General features: G+C 50.8%; 1 protein-coding gene and 1 pseudogene across 1 annotated transcript in view; one reads left to right on the top strand and one right to left on the bottom strand.

Annotated features, from left to right (window-relative positions):
- The window catches only part of LOC100230077 (uncharacterized), a 674623-nt pseudogene that overhangs the window by 78799 nt on the left and 574181 nt on the right, over positions 1 to 21643 (bottom strand).
- LOC140680874 (uncharacterized) overlaps positions 1 to 21643 on the top strand; it is a 989054-nt gene that overhangs the window by 794087 nt on the left and 173324 nt on the right. The window lies entirely within an intron of this gene.

Below are 21643 nucleotides of genomic sequence, written 5' to 3'. Positions count from 1 at the left end.
CTTGGTTACCAGGATCACCCTCTGTGCCAGGAGCCCAGCCCAGCTCAGCAGCACAGACACAGCACAAGGACTTTAATGACCCTCTGGGGCTTTGTGCTCAGGCCCTGAACATCAGGCCCTGAGAGGGAGCTGCAGAAACCTCTCCAGAACTCCAGGTCACAATCCAACTCCAAAGTTTCTTGGACTTTTAATGGGTCCCACTGAGGGACACGACTGAGAAAGTGTCCCCAGGCCCCAGGCAGAGCAGCGAACTGGAGGCACTGATGACAGGTTGGGACAAAGAGAAGCCAAGTCTTGGTGCCCTGGGGCACAGCAGGGTCTGTGCCACCAAGGGCTGGGAGGAGACACCTTGTCCTGAGGCCCTGGGGCCTCCTGGCACAGCCCCAGCCAGGCTGGGCACTGTCACCCCCTGGTCCTGTCCTCAGCATCCCCCCCTAGCCCACATCCCAGTGGCCTCAAGGATCTGCTGGAAGGAGTCCCTGGGGAGCCTTGGTCAGGAATGGCCCTGGGGGCTCCTTCATGCTCCCAGGGACTGCAGGTTTTTCAAAGGACTTTGGGCTTTTGCTTTTGCCTTGGAGTGTCTGAGAGCTTTGTGTAATCCTGGCCTCCAATTATCTGCTGTAATTAGTCCCTGGAGAGGCTTTGTCAATAACAACACTCAGTGGGGCTCATTAATGCTTCAAGGTACTTCAGTTCTTGTAAGGTACTTGGTGTTTCCCTTTTGATCCAGACTCTGTGAAATGTTCGTGCAATCATGGCCCCAATTATCTGCTTTAATGAGTCCCTTGAGAGCTTTGTACTGACACTCACTGGGGCTCATTAATACTTTAAGATACTCAAGGTTTTTAAGGTACTTTGGTTTTTCCTTTCCACATTGAGAGGTTTTGGTGCCATTTTGAGTCTGTGAGAGGTTTTTGTGCCATCCTGGCTTCCAGTTGTCTCCTCCAAGGAGTCCATGAAGAGCCTGTGCTGGGGATGGACCTCAGTGGGTCCCATTAATGCTTTGGGACACTTTGGGTGTTTCCTCTTGACTTTTACTCCTGGAAAAGTTTGTGCAATCTCCTCTCAGGCTCAGCTCCAAATGCACCATGGGGCTCATTAGGATCAAACAAGTCCTGACAAACCATGGCTCTGGCTTGATTTCCCTCTTGTCTTGGGCAGTTCATCAGGAAGTTTCTGTAGTGGTTTTGGTTTGCCAATTTAAGGTTTCTTGGCCAATGCATCAATTAGTGTGGTGGATTCAGTGTTGACTAATTACCAGTGCACACACTAGAATATACTTACTCATTTCCTGCTGCAAGGTACGATTAAGAGAAAGGCAAAGTGGGCTCAAATTTTAAGAGCATAAATAAAAGTTTGATAACAGTAACTTAAGTAAAAAGCAATACGAAACAGAACAAAACTTTCAGAACATTTCCCCTCGCTATACAACCTGACAATGTAAAGAGACAAAACCTACAATTTTTAATCAGTTTACCACCTCTGGAATAGTCTTTCTTCACTTCATTAAGGGAGAGAAGTTGGTCTTCTTAATGTTATAGAGGCTTCTCCACAAGAAAACAGTTATCTCATGGCTTTTCATTTCCACAAATAGCCGCCGCCTCGAAAAATCTGCAATTGTGAAGTCCCTCCCATTTTTTAACAGCTTTTCCCACAGCTGTGTTTATGGGCCATGCCAGCTTACGGGGTGTTAGTTTCAAGAGGAACTTTTTAAGAGCAAATGTTCTCTGCATCTATTTCTGAAATCATCTTAATCTCTGGGAGCAGAGGTCTTCTTCTCTCCCTGAGGGCACAGGGTCTCATCACTCTGCTCTCTTTCTCTGTTCAGACTTCTCATGGGATCACAGCTACTGCAACATTTGCTCGCTGTAGCATAGAGGCCTTTGTTGAAACAAGTCATTTCCCCATACTTTTCAATGCCTTATAGGGAAAAAGAGAGACTGATGTATCAATGACGTCCTTCTCCACAGCTTTAGCAGAGGATTTCAGCCCCAAGATCAAGGGGGCATCTCCTCATCCCTCCCATCTGGGACTCAACTTCCTCTTCACTGACCTCAGTGGGTTCATGTTGCTCCTCTGTGTGCCTGCCCTGTGTCCTTTTCTCTCACTGCAGGGAGGATGGCAGCACTGGCAGAGTCAATATCTGCCTGGGGCTGCAGATGGTTCCGTGAGCCCGGCCGGGCTCGGTCCTTGCGGCCGGAGCTGTTTTCCCATGGAGGTTTCTGCAGCGGCTGCGCTGGGGCTGTGTCAGGCTGGGCCGCGCTGGGGCAGGGCCAGGATCTCAGCAGCCAGGCCAGAAGGCTGAGATGGGGCTGGGCCGGCCTTGGCACCTCTTTGGGGCCAGAGGGGAGAGAGACCCAGACAGGCTTTCTCATCTTCACCTTGGGTCTGCACAGAGGCGTCTGCAGTTTGCTTAGTGGTTTAACAGATTGTCAGCTCTCAAAGCTAATTACTGATTGGTTTTTTGTCAGACACAGAGGAAACTGCTAGCAGCTTCTCTCAGGACATCACTTCCGTGATGGAAAACCACCACAACAGCACAGAGCACAGAGCTCCTTTGTCCATATGTAGTGGTCATGTGCCCGAGGCCTCAAAATCCCACCTTGGGAGATCTCTGGGCCCTCTCCAAGGTGTTTTCAAATGAAAACATTCAGCTCATAGTCTAAGAAAATCACCAGAGCAAAGGGCCAGCCTGACCTGTCTGTCCTGGCTACTTTTGTCTGGGAGCAATCCTTGGATATATGGAATTTGGGAGGCCAAATTCTAATTTTGGCCATGGTCCCTGGACATGAAAGCCGGTTCTTTTCCATAGGAATGAAGGAACAGTGTGCCAGTGTTTCCTAGGGGGATGAGAGGCGACCACCAGATGCCAGCCAGAGCTGGTAGGCTTTGTTCTGAGAGATAACCTTGCATATAGGAAATTTTTTACGGAGGATACCCGTTTTGGCGATGAGCATCTGAAAAGAGGGACAGTTCTTTTCCATAGCAAGGAAAGCATGGAGCCCCAGTGCTGCAGGAGCTGATGAGAGGCAGCCCTTGGCATTCTAACATCAGCCAGACCTGTCAGGTGGCCCCTGGCAGGCCAAGCCTGCCAGACCTGTTCCATGTTCCCTCACTTCCATGGGGCCCCACAGTGTCCCAATGGTCCCTTGCTTCCAGGAGGCCCTGAGGTGTCACAATGCCCCCTTGGTGACACCAGGCCCTGAAGGGTCCCAATGGTCTCCATGGTTCCATCAGGCCCCACAGAGTCATAATGGTCTCTGGGTCCATGAAGCCCCGCGGTGTCACCATGGCCCCTTGGTTCCATGGGCTCCAGTGGTGCCACAATGATCCCCTTGGTTCCATGAGGTGCCCACAGTGATCTCCATAGGGAGGAAAGAACCGAGCCCCAGCGTGGCAGGGGCAGCCACCAGAGGCCAAGGCCAGCCAGACTTGATGGTACTGGCAGATTTTGGCTGGGAGTATCCCTTGAACATAGAGAATTTTAGAGGTAGAACCCCAGTTTCGACCATTACTGCCTAGATAAGATGGACGGTTCTTTTCCATAGGAAGGAAAGCACTGAGCCTGAGTGTTTCAAAAGCAGAAGAGGAGAGAGGTGGCTCCTGGAGGCCAAGCCACCCAGACCTTTCTGACCTGGCACCTTTTGTCATGGAAGAATCCTTGGATATATGGAATTTGGGAGTGAAACGTAAACTTTAAGGCATTTAGAGATTTTGAGGAGCTAAGATTTTAGTTAGAAATAAGCCTTACTAGAGTTAATTAAAATAAGAATAATAAATGAAGTTAGGAGTTAGTAGTTAACTAATAATTAATTGCTTGTCAGCACAATGTTTGGTTAGCTGGGTTTATAATGAAGAATATAGAAACTGATAAATAGCTTTTAGGAACATAAGACAATTGTAGGCCTCCTCTGTTCTGAAACCAATTGAAGACAAGGAATGGGAGTTCTACCAAGAGTTCATTTGTCATACCCGCATTGAAAAGGTAGAAAGGTCAGAACGAGGAAGACTTCATTTACTTCCTCATTTTGGGACCCCTCCCCATAAAAGGGACCACCGACCCATTTCAAGGGACAAACTACGCATGCTTAATAGCTTTTGGAGTGATTAGCATACGAAGCGGGGAATGGGATGTACCAAAATTATGAATATGCATTTGTATTTTGTATATTCAATGCTGGTATGGATAAAAAGACTCTGTAATCACCTGGAAGGTGCGGTGTGTATTTGGGAGCTATCCCGCACGCTGCCCGGCGTCGAATAAACATACACGTTCTAACTTTAAACTGTTAGAGAGTTTTTGTCCGTCACAGTTGGATATTGATACTAGATCAATATCCATATTTCTTTAATAAATCAGGAGGAGTATTCTCAATTTTGACCACAAACCCCTTGAGATGAAGGACAGTTCTTTTCCATAGGAAGGAAAGCACTGAGCCCCAGTGTTTGGAAAGCAGTTGAGAAACAGCTCTCAAGAGGCCAAGATCATCTAGACCTTTCCAATCCCAGTTTTGGTCATGGGTGCCTAGACAGGATGAATGTTTTTTTCCTGTAGGAAAGAGTAGTGCGAAGTCCAAGTGTTCAGAAAGAAGATGAGAGGTGGGCACCCTTAGGCCAAGCCAGACAGACCTGTCTCTCCTGATACCTTTCGTCTAGGAGCTATCCTTGGACACAGGGCATTTTGGAGGTGGAATCCCAGTTTTGGCTGTGGGCGCCTGGACAGGAAGATGAGTTCTTTTCATTAGGAAGGAAAGCACAGAGCCCCAGTGTTTCAGAGGCAGATGAGTGCCAGCCCTCAGGAAGCCAAGGCCAGCCAGACTTGTCAGTCCTGGCAGCTTCTATCTGGGAGCTATCCTTGGATATAGGGAATTCTGGAGGCAGATGCCAAACTTTGGCCATGGGTGCCTGGCCAAGATGGATGGGTTTTTTTCTCAGAAGAAAAAAAAGCACATGATCCCAGTGTTTGAAAGGAAGATGAGAGGTGGCCCTTGGGTGGTCAAGGCAGCCAGACCTGTTTCTCCTGGCAGATGTAATCTGGAAACAATCCTTGCAATATAAGGAAATTTGGAGAAGAAATCCTGGTTTTGGCCCTGGTTCCCTGGAGGAGAAGGACAGTTCTCTCCCATAGGAAGGAAAGCACAGAACCCCAGTGCTTCAGGGGCAGATGAGAAGCAGCCCTCAACATGCCAAGGTGGTCAGGTGATCCCCAGGATGCCCAGTCAGCCAGACCTGTTCCGTGTTCCCTTGGTTTCATGGGACCCCACAGTGTCACAATGGTCTCCTTGGTTCCATGAGGCCTTGCAATGTCACAATGGCTTCGTGGTTCCACAAAGCCCTGATGTGTCACAATGGCCCCTGGGCTCCGTGTGCCCTCGCTGTGTCACAGCGGCTCCTCTGTGACACTGCGGCTGCACAAGGTCACCATGGACCCTTGGTTCCCTGTGGTTCTGTAGTGTCACCCTGGTGCCCTTGGACCTGAATTGTCACAACTGACCTGTGGTAATCACATATCCTATGAGCAGAGAGAGAGATCTCCCAGGATTTTCCTGGGAAGCTGTGAGAAAGCTCAGAGAAAAGAATGAGAAACAATTCTTATCTTCACTTGCTGCACTCTTGTTGTGCACATGTGGAACGTGTTATGGAGATTTGTTTATCAAAGGGTGATTTCTAAATTGGCCAATGGTGATGGTGTTTGGATTTCAATTAACCAGTCTGGTCTGTCTGTATCGGACTGTCTGCAAGAGCGATGAGTGTTTCTTAGCAGTATAATATAGGATAATGTAATAAAGTGATTGATCAGCCTTCTGGAATCATGGAGTCAGTGCTAATTATTACAGGCTGGGGACGCCCTGCTACGATAGTTATCTAAGTCAATCTTCCCTTACCTCTGAATGCTGAACAGAATAGGCTTAACAGGCATAGCAGGAACACCAACCACTGTAGACCCAAAGAGCTGGCTGAGGAGTTGGGAGAAAACTTCCCCTGGTGTCATTTCCTCACAGTAGGTACCATTATTAAAGTAATTCCAAACACATACAGTTAGTGTATGGTAGCCTCGAATCTGTGTGCCCACCGTCCAGAAGAAATTAAAAATCCATAAATCCCTCACCATATTAACCCATCAAAAAAATTGATTATCAGCCAGATTTGCCATAGTTATAGGATGGGAAAAATGTAGCCACAACCATGTGCCACCCAAACCAGGGTAAGCTAGACCACATGGTGACACCGAACAAGGTTTCTATATCCAGTGCAACAAAAAAAAATCATGTTACTCAAGAATTGTTATTCTTGTTTCACCCTGTTTCTCTCAATGCCCTCAGGCTGCACATCGGGTGCCAAAACTGGTCTTGGTTTACAAGACAGGTGTCTGCTAGGGAAGGCAGCAAAAGCCGCCCGTGGAATGGAGAATGTAAACCCCCTCCCTCCAAATTATTAGAATCATGAAATCAAGGGGCTCTCAGGCAGGCAAAGATACAGGAATAGGAATGTCAGCTCTTTCCTAGTGCGTATAACAAAGCAAACAAGCAGCAGCAGCTGCGGCACGAACAGCAAACAGAGCAGAGCCCAGTCCCGGCCTTTGGGCCGTGGCGCTTTCCCTGCGGTGCAGTTCCGGGCACAGCCAGCAGGGGCGCTGTGGCTCCCGGGGCAGGGCAGGTGCGCTGACCCCCACGCGGCTGCAGGGGGCGCTCCGGCCGGGCTCGGCAGCGCGGGGCCATGGCGGCTTTGTCCGAAGGGGGAAGGGCTGGAGAGAGGCTTTGCTTCACAAACCCCGGGGCAGCCGGCTCCGGTGCCCCAGCAGGACTCTCAGAAAGCAGTCAGCTCGATGCCCCAGCAGCACTGGCAAAAAGCAGTCAGCTGGGCTGGCAGGATGTCTCGGCAGGCAGGGGGTGAGGGGCTCCAAGCAGGGCAGAGAGAGCACAGCTCAGGATCCTGGACACCAGAGCAGACAGGGATAGGTCTCTCTTTTAGTGGGGCAGGTGTAAATAAGGTCCCAGTTTAGTGGCTGTTCTCACGAGCAGAGGCTCATCCCAGGACAGAAGAAACAGCTCTGACCCGGGCTCTGGCAGCAGCAGTGGAAACTCCCATCTCCAAGAGCAGCAGCTCCTCCCAAAATAAGGGATCAGCCGATAAACATCAGCCAATGATAAGGAACAAACAGAAAGGAAAAACCCAACCCCCAACACTGGTTTACAATTCCTAATGCTAAGGGAGAATTGTGTAAAGTTTTAATTCCACCTTTATAATTGTTTCCATACGAGCTCTTGAATTGTCAGGGGTAGGGATTGGAACCTGCTGCTCCAAGGCTCCTCTCACAAAAAGAGGCTTAGAAAGGCTGGTGGTCCTTGCAGATATTTGGGGATCTATAGGGGCTATTGGGGGTCCTTTCTGTGCCTCCTGACCTGACAGGAGCTTCTCTAATAAACTTTGGCTAAAGCTCCCAGTCTGCCCATGACAGGAGCCCCTGTGAGTGCCTGTGACATCCCGGCTCTTTGGCAGCCTGGGGACACTTAGAAAGTCCCCATGAAACCCCTCTAAGGGCCTGTCCAAATATCTGAACCTTAATATGCAAACTGTCGGCTCTTAACTGAAAGGTTGGTGGTCCAAGCCCAGCCAGGGATGCCATTTATGTCAGAATCTGTGGTATTTAAATGATCCCAAAATTGTAGAAAGTCCCTGTCTTTGAGCCCCTCTGCCAAAGAAGAAGCCGTAATTCATCTGTGCTGGTTTTCAAAGTTGTTTATTCTTGCTTATCTATAACATGTTCTCTCTGACCTGCAGTAGGCCTTTCTTGCGGGACAGCGTGCAGGGCTCTGCCCCTCAGTGGGAAGTTACAAACATTATATACCAGAAACTACGTGTGCTATATTTACAATAATGTGCCAATACCTACCACCTCTGTTGAACAGTGTGTCCCCAGTCTAAACCAATAGAAAAATGCCAACACTGCAGTGAAACATGAAAGGCATGAAGAAGATGAAAAAGGACAGGACACACATGATTTCCTCCATCTTGCCTCCTTTGAACCCCTTATCTAGAATCCTAAAATTCTACTTTTGCACCCGTGTCACACTAATTATTACTCATGTCAAACACTCAGAGTGTGTAATTCATCCTGTAAGATTGAAAACTCTTTTCCATGGACAGAGATCACAGACAGTGTCTCTGGGGGCTCTGTCCAGGGGGGTTCCTGACCCCCTGCCAGGGTCCCAGAACTTCCAGGGCAGCCAGAGGGATGCCCTGGATTACCACAGCAAACCTCATCAGGACCCATTGCTATGGTCAGTTTCCATGGCATCCATCACCATCCCCTGTTGCTATGGTCAGTTTCCATGGCAACCATCACCAGCCCCTGTTGCTATGCTCAGTTCCCATGTGTCATGGTTTGACACGGGAAGAGAATTTTTTTTTTAGAAGGAAGAGGTCCCTCCAGTCAGGGGTCAGGTTTAGATACTGACACTTGGGGTGACCAATTGAAGGTGGACACGCCTCTGAGAACACAGAGGGGTTAAAAGCGGAATTCCCAGGAGGACTCGTCCTTCTTTGGTTCCGGTCATCGCAAGGTACAGACCGTCCCCCCCAGCCCGGGCTGGGTGGGGGAGGGGAGCCATGCGGCCTGCAGAGGTAGGCCAGGGGGTGAAGGATCGGAACCGAGCTGGGCCAGCTCCTGCGGACGGAAGGGTGGAGAACATCTGGGATGTCTTTGTTCCCCCTCCCCTAAGCTAGAGGGAAAGAGATAGAGAGCCAGCAGACACCTGGGAGTTTGCCGGAAGAGGAGAAGGAGAAGGGGGAGAGAAGATGCCCAGCGTGGGAGACTGGAGAAAGAGTCCTGGGCTGAGATTGCAGCCGTCCGGGGAGTCCGGGAATTTTAACCCTTTCCTGTGAAATGAAGGCTTTATGAAATATTACTCCTCCTCAATTTGAAGAGAGACAGCTTGAAACCTCAGATGTTCAGAGAAGAAGGTTGGGGGCAGATGATAGAGTGGCTTTTGGCTGGACTCTGCTTGTTTACCATAGACTGAACCACTCTTTCTTTCAAGAGGGACTGCATTTTAGGGGGATGCACTGGTGAGCCAAGAGACCTTCTTCAGCAACTACCAGTTCTGGAATGGACAGAGAGAGCTGAGGAGGCTGTGAGGATGCCCTCCATCTTCAGAGAAGAAGAGAAGGCAATCTCTGTCTTTGGATCCTCGGCCCCAGGGGAAAATGGGGGGGACTCTAGTCCCGAATTGTGATACTGGACTGTTGTTCTTGGTGGTCCTTGGCAAAGCATCCTTAAAGGGGCCCTATAAGCAGTCTCTGTCCATGCACGGTGGTGAGAGCACTGTGACATGGAGAGGAGAATGTCACACTGGCCGGTGGGTCTGGGCAGTGCCACGTGTGACATGGAAACACAAGAGGTGGCAGCTGTGTTTCCTGGGGTTCTGTGGTGCAAGGGGGACTCCTCTCTTCCCCAATGGACTCAGTATTGACTATATTGAAGGGTGAAAACTTGATTAAAGATCCAAATGGGTCTCGCTGGGGTTTGGTGGAGTTGGGTGGAGGGAGGAGAAATGTTTTGGAAGGTTTTCATTTCGAATTTTGTGGTTTTTTTTTTTCCTTTCCTTTCTTTTCCTTTTATAGTAGTAGTAGTAGTAGTGTAATAAAGTTTTTCCTTTGTTATTAAGTTTGGCCTGCTTTGCTCTGTTCTTGATCACATTTCACAGCATTTGATTGGTAGGTTGTATTTTCATGGGGCGCTGGCATTGTGCCAGCGTCAAACCATGACACCATGGCAAACATCACCAGCGCCTGTTGCTATGGTCAGTCCCTGGGCAGCTCCATGGAGACCCCATGCCAGGGGTGGTTGCCATGGACACCAGCTCAGGCCTGCAGCTAGAGCCCGTTTCCATGGCAACCACTGGCACTCCCATCCCCAGACTCATGGGATCCCAGAAGCACAGAAGTGGCTGAGCTGGGAGGGACCCATCAGGATCCTCGAGTCCAACTGCTGGCCCTGCACAGGACACCCCAACACTGCCAGCCTGGGCCTGGCAGCACTGTCCAAACGCTGCTGGAGCTCAGAGAGCCCTGGAGCTGTGACCCTTCCCTGGGGAGCCTGGGCAGTGCCCCAGCAGCCTCTGGGCAAAAACCTTTCCCTGAGATCCAACCTAAGCCTGCCCCGACTCAGCTGCAGCCGCTCCCTGCACTCCTGTCCCTGGGCACCAGAGTGAAGAGGTTCCCTCAGCCCCAGCCAGGGACCCGCTCCCAGGGCTGCTGCCATGGCCACCAGGGCTGGCACCAGCTGGGATGCTCGGTTTCCACAGGCCGGGATTCAGGAATGGAATTCCCCAATTTCCTGCTCCTGCTAAAACCACGCTGGCTCTCGTTGCCCTCCCACCTTCCACTGAAGGAAAAAAATGGAAAGATCCCAGGCTGGGATAAGAACAATTTACTGGGAACAGCAACGAGATAAGGAACAAACTGGAACAGAAAAAATATTGACAAGAGAAGGGATAAGAAAAACTATTTACAGGGGAAATTACATCACCATCAATTCTACCTTCCTGGCCACATGTCTCCTCCTGCCTGGAAAGGACAACCTTCTCAGAGAGAGAGACAGTCCCTTTCCTGCCCCTGGCAATGACCTGACGTGGGAGTGAATGTAGTGACAGGGCCATGGCCACACCCTCATGTTCTTCAATCCCACATAAGGTCATTGGCAGGGGCAGGAGAAGGTACAGGTATCTTCCCAGCATGGATCACAGGTAACAGGGATCACCAGGGCTCTTCCCAATGTGGGTTCTTCAATGGGGGATGAAGCTGGAGCAGTGCACGAAGCTCCTCCTGCAGTTGGGGCACTCACAGGGCTTCTGTCATCGGTGGCTCTGTTGATGTCGGGTCAAGTGAGAGCTCTGGGTGAAGCTCTTCCCACACTGGGGACACTCGTAGGGCCTCTCCCCAGTGTGGATGCGCTGGTGGGTGACAAGGGTGGAGTTTTCCTTGAAGCCCTTCCCGCAGTCGGGGCAGCGGAAGGGCCTCTCATCCGTGTGAATCCGCTGATGTACAAGGAGATGGGAGCTGGTGTGAAACCTCTTCTGACACTCAGGACACTCGTAGGGCCTCTCTCCTGTGTGGATGCGTTGGTGGATGATGAGGTGGGAGCTCCAGCCGAAGCCCTTCCCACACTCCCCACACTCGTAGGGCCATTCCCCAGTGTGGATCATCTGATGTCGTTTCAGACTGTTGCTCTGCCTGAAGCTCTTCCCACACTCCAAGCACTTGTAGGGCTTCTCCCCATTGTGAAGCTTCTCAGGGACCACCAGCTCTGAGCTCTGGCTGAAGCTCTGCCCACCTTCCTGACCCAGAGTGGGCCTTTCCTCCTCAGAGCACCCTGGGCTGGGTTTGCAGCCCCTCCTCCTGTGGGATCTCCGGGGCTTTTCCTCCCTGTTGGATTCTTGCGCTGTGGACTTGCTCAAATCGGCCTCTTCCATGAGGTTGTGCTGCAGAGATTTGTCCTTCCTGGTCTCCATCATCAGCTCCTGCTCTGGGGTAGGAAGGACAAAGAGAGGATGGGATTTGCCTCCGTGCCACAAGGAAGGGTAAGGAGATCCCCCCAGTGCATCCCCGTCAGCAGAGCATCGGCAGCGGGGCTGTCCTGCAGCCGGGGGCCAGGCTGGGCCGGGAGATGGAACAGGAGAGAGGGGGAAAGGGGCACTGACTTCCTCCTCACCTGCCTCGGTGTCCCAGGGCTCCTTCCTCTTCCTCACAGCCTTCTCCTCCATCTGGCAAAGGGCTGGGGATGGGAAATTCTGTTTTGGGAGGAAAACAAGGGATGAGCAGATTCAGTATTGTCCTGGGTGGAAGGCAAACCAGGGAGAGAGTCTAAGCCAGAATCACAATTGACTAAGAAAATTAAGATCAAAGCAATGATACAGAAACACTGGCTTAATCGGACAGAGTCAGGATATAACCTGACACCCCGTTGGTCAGGGTGGTGGTAGCAGTCTGATGAAATGGTGGCTGCTGTCCGGCTGGAGTGATGAACGTGATTCTGTCAAAGCGGTGATCCTGTAGAAGGGTCTGGTCTTCCTCTGAAGGTCCAGTGGTGGTTATGGAGCTCTTGTCCTCTGGGTATCCAGTAGGCAAGGTGGTCGTGGTGTTGCAAGGGTGAGATTATATCCAGGTAGGAATGCTTGGTTCCTCCCCCTGGGCGGAGCATCCCACAATGGGATGATGTAATTTTATCAGCCCTGCAGTGACACTCAATGGCCCATTAACAGAAGATGGCCCCTGGAGGGCGTTATCAGGGCTGAGCCATGGAAGAGATAAAGAACCTTACCCCACCTGTTGATAACAGTTTATGGAGATGGTGACTGAAAACACTTTTGGTTACATCTGACACTGTAACCTGAAACAGTGAGGCAATCCCTGCTCGGGGTGGGGGGTGAACACCACCTCCCTTACCCAAACTGGCTCCGGTGTAAAACCCCCACCCTGGGAAGGCCACGCACAGAGGGGACAATGTCACACTTGCCCCACCCCAGGGGAGATCTCTGTCGTGTCACTCCCTTGCTCTCCCCCCTTTTTTCTTTCTTTCCATCCCTCTCTCTACCTCACATTTGTTGTTCAATAAAATCCACCTTGGATTTGGTCTTGGTAGCACCTTAATTGGGGCAGAGGCATTTCTCTAACAATTTTATTAACCAGCTTGCAACATTATTTTGCACAGTGAGTTCAGGGCACTGCTGTCTGACCCCAAGTGCCTTTTTGACAACAGCCTGGTTCCCTCCTATGAGGAGGTTCTGCCTCTTTCTGGAGGAACTCTTGGAAACTTGGATGCAGCTTCCTCTGAGCAACTTTTGGGAGAACTTATGAGGAAAATGGCTGTTGTGGGTGGCCAGTGTAAAGAAAATATATTCCTGTCCTTCCCTGAAAAGTTCGTTAAAGTCACTGGAGGAAAGGGAGCAAATCATACCAGTGAGACTGACCAGGATCAGTCACCCCAAGGTGAGGAACACAAGGCTACTAAAGTCCTACAAGAAGCCCAGCTCAAGTAGCTAAACTCCCGAATAATTAGTGAATTCGCAGGCTTGGGGGCTTTTCCAAATATGAGAATCATTCTTTTCTTCATTCCCGTCACCTTTATGACAGCTACACAGAGCTTTCCCTTCCTTTTAATACTCTGTATTGGGCCAAATTTCCATGTTTCTTTTTTGGAACCTGCCAGCGTCTGAGTTGGAGCTGTGCTGGAAGTGATGAAATTTGGAACTGCCACAGAATTGCTTCTGTTGTTGGTTTATAGTTTGGGATTTGTTTGTGTTTCCATCACAAGAGACTTGTGGGAAGAGCAAATCTTCCTCAAGGCATTTTATGTAGGGTTAAGTTTAATTTCTGCTGAGTTTGTTTTGTCTTGTGCCCAGGGGATGCTCAAGGGATCTCTGGTTTTGGTTTGGCCCTAATTTTCTTCTGATTTGTCTTTATCACTTAAAACACCTGAAAAATGACTAAAAAGAGTATTGACCAGAGATGTCAAAAGTCCCACCATTTAAGAGGTATCTGAGGTGGAATTTATGGTTTGGGAACGTATTCTGGAGGATTTGTGGGTTCTTGGGGGATATCTGGTAGTATTCTCCATATCTTTGCACTCCAAAAGACAAGGTGGATTGCTCTGTCACCTCAAAATTATTCAATCCCACTGGAAACCTCACAATCTTACCCCAAAATGGCTCAATCCCACCTCAAAATGGCTGGTTCCCACCTCAGTCCCATGCCAAAATTACTCAATTCCACAGCCTCTAGGGTGAGATGGGGTTGGAAGGAGATCGGGAGAAGTGAGATCTAAATTTGAGGTTGTGGGATTAAGATTGTGTGGGTCTGGGTGGTTGTGATTTATTTTGATAGTAAATAAAACTTCCAGAATTATTGATTTCTGTTCCATTAATTTTCTGTCAATTTTGGTTTGCTTTTCAGAGTGCCGCCTTCTCAGCTGATTTTGTTTGTGACCTCCTGCCCCAGACTAAAAAGCAAGATGTGTTCTATTTGCCATCTGTGTGACAGTTGTCCTGTGTTAAGTGGGCAGTTTTTCCTTATCTCTTCCACAATCAATCCTCCCTTAGGGGAGATATCTGCTGATAATGGGCTATTGAATGTCACTGCATGACTGATAAGAACTGTAACATCCCATTGTGAGATGTTCCACCCAGAGGGAGGAGCCAAGCATTCCTACCTGCATCTAGTCTTGAGATTCTGGCCCACCAACACAGCTTTTTCTGGGCTGGATTTCTCAGAGGAACAGCTGCCTCTTCCTCTTCAGAAGAAGACACCCTTTTCTACAGGATCATTTCTGCAACAGAACCACACCTGACACTCCTGGAGGACTGCAGCCACAATTCCAATTGGACTGTGGCCAACACCCTGTCCAACAGGGTGTCAGGTTGTATTCTGGCTCTCTCAGTGTTGTTTTTGTTCACTGAATTTTTCATATTTTCATTTTCTTTCCTAATAAAAAGCTGTTATTCCTGCTCCCATATTTTTACCTGAGAGCCCCCCTTTATTTCAAAATAATAACAATTCAGAAAGAAAGAGTCTACATTTTTCCATTTCAGGAGAGGCTCCTGTCTCCCTTAGCAGACACCTGTCATTCCAAACCAAAACATCTCCTTTCTCTCCTGCCTTCTATTGCCTGCTCTGTTTCTCTCTCTGTGTCTCCCTTGACCCAGGGCAGCTCCCACCAAAGACCCTACCCTGATTTAATTCCCAATCCATGAGCTACGACAACCATGGGTGAAGTTAGGAAGGCTGGCGGTGAAATGTCACTGTAAGATCTTGCTCCACTTGGCTGTTGGCTCTTCCGTAAGGACTTTGCCTTCAAGGGCAGGAACATCTTTTCCTGGCTGGGAACTGGAATTCCAGCCCCTGGCAGTGTGTGCCATGGATCCCAGAGGGGCAATCCTGAGGCTCCCAGGGTGCTGCTCCTGCCGTGCCTCCCAAGGAGCTGTGCAGGGCAGGGGACAAGGTGCAGCAGCTGTGTTGGTGCTGCAGTGCCACAACAGCCCCTGGTTCCAGGAGTTTCCGCACTGCCAACAGCCGTTCCTGGGTTCCATGATGCCCTGCTGTGTCCCCATGGATATTTGGTGTCATGAAGTTCTTCAGTGTCACAATGGCCACCTCGCTCCATGAGCTTCCGCAGTGTCCAAATGGCCTCCTTGGATGGGCAGTGTCACCATGGACCATTGGCTCCATGCAGCCCCGCTGGGTCACCATGGACTCCTTGGTTCCATGAGGTTCTGGGGGTGTCTCCATGGTCTCCTTGGATCCACAGTGCCACAATGGACCACTGGATCCACGTGGCCCTGCTGTGTCACCATGGCCCCTTGGTTCCATGGGACCCCAGGGTCACAATTGACTCCTTGCTTCCACGTCACCCCCTCAGTGCCAAAATGGCCCCTTCCTTCCATGGGGGACACAAAAGATTTATGGAAACATTGAGCAAATCCTGCTTAACACACCTGGGAACACCTGTTTGCATTCCAGAGGGAGGTTAAAGGTGAGGATGGCACCAGCAGCTTCCATCTGAAACAGAGATCCAGGGAAAGGAGTGGGACAGAGATTTCAACTGGGAGTCTCAGAGAATTCTGCTTCCAGAGATCATTTCTGGTCACACTGTCCCTTGTAGAAAGGTGACACCATTCCAGGCAGCCTGTACTGAGCAGGTGGCTCCTGAGTGGGGTTTGTGGTTTAGGAAACCTGCTCAGGCTTTTCCATTCTTTCTTTCCCAAGAGGAAAACTTCTCCTGGGCCTGTGTGCAGGCAGAGCCCTGAGGAGAGCTGGTGGGACACGGTGCAATGGGCTGGGACATGGAGCTGCAGAGTTCAGGGACAAGGTTCTGCTGCAGGGCACAGGGATGTCAGTGCCAGGTGGGTGATGTCAGACATGGTGAGGCTGGGGGTGAGGAGCAGCTTGTCGAAACAGGGTCAGTCCTCAGGGGACTCATCCTTCTACATGCCCAGACCTCCTAAGGAGAACTTCAGCGTCAAGATCACCTGGGGAATGCTTCTATCAGCTCTTCTCTGAACTGGAAAATAAAAAAATACACATTTGATTGAAGGAAAAAAGGTCATGAGGTGCACTTGGAAATCTTCCTCCTTAATAGAACTCCAAACTGACTTCAATCAGCTGCACAAGCCCTGGAGAGATGAAAACAATTTAATGAAGTCAAAGCACCCGTGAGGGCTTTCTGTATTTTGATGATCCCCACCATGGATTTGGGACTGAGTCCAGGACCCTCAGGCACTGAGAGAAGGGTGAAGAAGCTGCTCAAGGAGTCAGGAGCAAAACTCCAAGTCCCTTGGAGCATCACTGAGCCCCAGTGAAGGCAGGGACTGCCAAAGGCTCCCCAGGGACTGGTGAGAGCAGATCCTTGAGGCCAGGATTGCAGGGAGCCCAAGGCTCAGAGCAGGGAACTGCAATGCTGAGCAAGGCCTGGGCTGGCTGGGGGAAGCAGAAAGGCCAAGCCCTGAGCCCAGCCTGGCACAGCAGGGCCTGTTCCTCACGGGTGGCTCGGGGCTGTTTGTGGGGCAGGGGGATGTGAGGGGCAGCAAGGACAAATGTCACAAACCTGTGTGACCCTGCAGATCCTCATGGAACCAAGGGGCCGGTGTGACACTGTGCTGCCTCATGGAATCAAGGAGACCATTGTGAACTCAGAGACCCCAAGGAAACAAGGGTCCATGGTGACCTTGTGCAGCCGCAGTGTCACAGAGGAGCCGCTGTGACACAGCGAGGGCACACGGAGCCCAGGGGCCATTGTGACACATCAGGGCTCTGTGGAACCACGAAGCCATTGTTACATTGCAAGGGCTCATGGAAGCACGGGGCCATTGTGACACTGCAGAAGCAAGGGGAACATTGTGACACTCCAGGGCCTGATGGAACCAAGGAGACCATTGTGACACTGTGGGGTCCCATGAAACCAAGGGAACACGGAACAGGTCTGGCTGGCTGGGCCTCCTGGGGACTACCTGACAGGTCTGGCAGACCTTGGCATGTTGAGGGCTGCTTCTCATCTCCCCTGAAGCACTGGGGCTCTGGGCTTTCCTTCCTATGGGAGAGAACTGTCCTTCTCCTCCAGGGAACCAGGGCCAAAACTGGGATTTCTTCTCCAAATTTCCTTATGTAAAAGGATTGTTTCCAGATGAAATCTGCCAGGAGAGACAGGTCTGACTGCCTTGACCACCCAAGGGTCACCTCTTAACTGCCTTTGAAACGCTGGGACCGTGTGCTTTTCTTTCTTATGAGAAAATAACTTCCATCTCGACCAGGCACCCATGGCCAAAATTGAGGATCTGCCTCCGGAATTCCCTATATCCAAGCATAGCTCCCAGACAGAAGCTGCCAGGACTGACAAGACTGGCTGGCCTTGGCTTCCTGAGGGCTGGCATTCATGTGCCTCTGAAACACCGGGGCTCTGTGCTTTTCTTCCTAATGTAAATAATTCTTCCTATCCAGGAACCTACAGCCAAAACTGAGATTCCACCTCCAAAATGCCCTGTGTCCAAGGATAGCCCCTAGATGAAAGGTGTCAGGAGAGACAGGTCTGGCTGGCTTGGCCTCAGGGTGCCCACCTCTCATCTTCTTCCAGAACACTTGGACTTGTACTTCTCTTTCCTATAGGAAAAAATCATTTATCCTGTCATGGCTCGAACTGGGATTCCACCTCCAAAACTCCGTACATCTGAGGATTAATGATTTGAGAAATGTTTTTTGTTGATTTAATGACCTATTAAACCTTTTCCCAAAGTTTCTCTTATCTTCTATGTTGCCAGAAAGGATGTTTTATTGTTTTGAGCGCCTGAGAATCTCTTGTTGGTATTTCTCCAGTGCATCCAACTCAGAGGACAGAACCAATTGTAATTCCTTTTAAATGTCCCATTGAGAGAGTTTTTTAGGGGATGGGGGTCAGGGCTTGTGTGTCCTGCTGGGCACAGCCCAGGCAGGGCTTTCACAGCCCCATCCCACACTCCATTTCCCAGCTGGAGCCGCTGGTGCCTCTGAGTTCTGCTGCCCCAGCCCCAGGGACGCTCTCCTTGTCTGCCCATTCCCCCAGGGTCTCTGGGCAGGGATGGCCTCAGTGGGGGCTGCTGACATCCTCAGCAACTTGGAGGCTGCTGCTGAATTTTACTGCTCCAGAGGCTTGTGCAGCCTTCAGCTCTTCAGTGCAGGAATTCAGTGCCCCAGGGCTCATTAACATTCAGAACACCTTAACAAGCCAAGCCCTGGGAATCATTTAAGTTTTCAAATCTCTTGTGGTTGATTACACTATATTTAAAAGGACAGTGAGAAAAGATTTCTTCAGGTCCTGTTTAGTTTTTTTTACTCCTAATAAATTGATGTGTGAAATCTCCAATTGACACTGAATCCAAGTGCCTCCTCATGCAGTTGGAATAGATATGAAAATCAAGACCCTTTATGGCTGACAATCCATCAGACTCTGTCCCTGCCCCCACCCCACCATTTCCCTCATCCAAGCCCTGGCACTCAGAGCAGCTGAGGAATGGAGTCACATCCAGGGGCATCCCCAGAACTGGAGACTTTGGCCCGGCCATTTACATCTCTTTATTGCTGATCTGGACAAGGGGATAGAGGGCAGCCTCAGTCAGTTCCCAGGTGACACCAAGCTGGTGGGAGTGTGGCTGTGCTGGAGGGCAGGAAGCTCTGCAGAGGGCAGCAACAAATCTTCTACACTGGAATTAGGAAGGGCAGACTTTGGCCTTTTTAGGATTCTGATTTGGGGAGTACTGAATCAGGTACTGATATTTTAAACAAAAGCTGCCCTTAAAAAGGAAGGGGTTTAGGAAGGAAGAACACATTTCAAGAAAGCTGTCTTAATGGGGAAGGAGCTGCCTATCCCAGTGTGGCAAAAGATGAGCTAGTGATGAAAATTACTGTCCTCGCTGCCCATACAGCTTTCCTGGGAACTCAGAGGAAAAAAGGAGTGGTAACACAGGAAGTGTTTTACAATGCCCTTAGGCTATGCAGAAAGACAATTAGAGAGGTGAAAGCTCAAATAGAACTTAACCTGTTGATTTCTGTAAAAAAAAAAAAAGTTTTACATAAAATTTTGTAGCAAAGGCAGAGAGAAGGAGAATCTCTATTCTTTATTGGATGCAGTGGAGAATACAACTAAAGATAAAGGGGTCACAAGCTCAGCTCCTACACAGGGAACTAAAGATAAAGTAACTAATGAAAAGGCTAAACGATTTTACACCTTGTTTGTCTCAATTTTCAACAAGTGCACAGGTTGTCCTCAGGACAAGTGTTCTCCTGAGCTGGTAGATGGGGACAGGGAGCAGAACAGCCCCCTGTGATCCAGGAGGAAGCAGCTGGTGATGAGCTGAAGCACTCAGATTCTCACAGGTGCATGGGATGGAATCTAGCCTAGGGGGATGAGGGAGCGGGTGGATGAGCTCCCCAAGCTGCTCTCCATCATTTACCATCAGTCCTGGCTCACCAGGGAGGTCCCAGAGCACTGGAGGTGCCAGTGTGAGCCCATCCCCAAGAACGGCTGGAAGGAGGAGCTGGGGAGCTCCAGACTTGTCAGGCTGAGCACGGTGCCTGGCAAGGTTATGGAACAGATCACCTTGAGTGCCACCACAGGGCACCCACAGGATGGCCGAGGGGTCAGAGCCAGCCAGCGTGGATTTCAATATCTACACTGATGATCTGGATGAGGGGACTGAGTCCACCATCATCAAATTTGCAGATGACACCAAACTGGGTGTGAGTATGGATCTGCTGGAGGGCAGGAGGGCTCTACATGGAGACCTGGACAGGCTGGATCCAACAAGGTGAGGTTTTACAAGGCCAAGTGACACTGCACTGAACCAGGAGGTCAGTGTTACTCTCTGGGGCTTCGTGAACAACAAAGACCACTATGACATGAGGGCACCTTGTATAACCAAGAGGCCATTGTGACAATGCGAGTACTTGTTGAATGAAGGAAGCAATTTTGGGAACGGAGTGCTCCTTGGGACCAAGAGGCCATTGTGACACCGTGGAACCAAGGAGACCATTGCTGCACTGTGACACCTCCTGGAACCAAGGATCCACTGTGACACTGCAGGGCCCTGGGGGACCAAGGGGCCACTGTGACACTGCAGGGCCCAAGGATCCAAGGGACTTTGTGACACCAAGGGGTCCCATGGAACCAAAGAGACATTGTGACTCTGGGAGGCCTCATGGAGTCATGGAGACCATTGGGACACTCTGGGGCTTCATGGAACCCTGGTGACACCAAACTGGCTGGGAATGTTGATCTGCTGGAGGGTAGGAGGGCTCTGCAGAGGTCCCAAATCCAACAAGGTGAGGTTTAACAAGGCCAAGTGCCGGGTCCTGCACTTTGGCCACAACAACCCCTGCAGTGCTACAGGCTGGGGACAGAGGGGCTGGACAGGAGCCAGGCAGAAAGGGACCTGCAGGGACTGATGGACAGCAGGCTGGACATGAGCCAGCAGTGTGCCCAGGTGGCCAAGAAGGCCAATGGCTCCTGGCCTGGATCAGGAATGGTGTGGCCAGCAGGAGCAGGGCAGTGATTCTTCCCCTGTGCTGGGCACTGGTTGGGCAGCACCTCGAGTGCTGTGTCCAGTTCTGGGCCCCCCAATTTAGGAAGGACATGGGGGGGCTGGCACATGTCCAGAGAAGGGCAACAAGGCTGGTGAGGTGTGTGGAGCACAATTCCTGTGAGGAGCAGCTGAGGGAGCTGGGGTTGTTTATCCTGGAGAAGAGGAGGCTCAGGGGAAAAAAGGCAGTGTCAGGGCACAAGTTGGACTTGATGATCTCCAAGGTCTTTTCCAACCTTGCTGATTTTGTGATTCTCTGAAACCACCCTTGGAGCAGTTGCAGGAGCAGCCCTGGGCCTCCTCTTCAGAAGCTCCAGCAGCCCAGGTCCCTCAGCTTCTCCTCACAGCCCCAAAGCCCATCCTGTCAGTCCTGCAGAGCCTCTGCAGCTCCTCCTCACTGCCCAGAACAGGGAGCCCCACAGCCAGACACAGCAGCCCAGATGTGCCCCCCTGGCCTGGGGTGCCTCTGGCAAGGGAGCAGCAGGGAGAACTGCAGGAGCCTGTAGACAATTCCTGAAGAACTTGTGGGATGATACTGCTCCCTAAGAGAGGTTCTGGTGCCAATTTGGGGACTGGAGGCCAGAGAGGAAAGAGCAAACAGAGATGGGCAGCTTGCTGGAGAGGGAAAAAGGGCGGGTAGCAGGAAGAAATCTGTAGCAGGGGGAATAAAGAAAGCAAATGTGAAGCCAAGGAAATGCTCAGGGCAGTTTGGGGGTGGCTGCCAGGCAGCCCTGGCTCTGAGCAGCAGCATCTGCAGTGCGACAGGAAACTCCCAGCTGATGGGAACAAACTTTCAGGCTGACTGCAGAGGCCAGGACAAAGCTGAGTGGTTTCCCTGGCGTCCCCCAGCCCTTCCTGGCCCCAGGGGCTGATGGCATTTGTACTCCCTCAGGTCCATGTCCCCACAGCACCAGCATGGGGGTGCTCCCGCCTGCTGTGTGCAATGCAAACAGGGGCTGCTGAGCCAGTGCTGCCGTGTCTGTGCCTGCAAGGATGTGGCACCTCTGTGAGCTGGGGGAGAGGCCAGGGCTGCAGAGGGGGGA

This window comes from Taeniopygia guttata, chromosome 30 (assembly GCF_048771995.1).
Source record: "Taeniopygia guttata chromosome 30, bTaeGut7.mat, whole genome shotgun sequence".
In the NCBI taxonomy this organism is placed as follows: domain Eukaryota; kingdom Metazoa; phylum Chordata; class Aves; order Passeriformes; family Estrildidae; genus Taeniopygia; species Taeniopygia guttata.
This window is presented reverse-complemented; position numbering and strand designations above follow the sequence as displayed.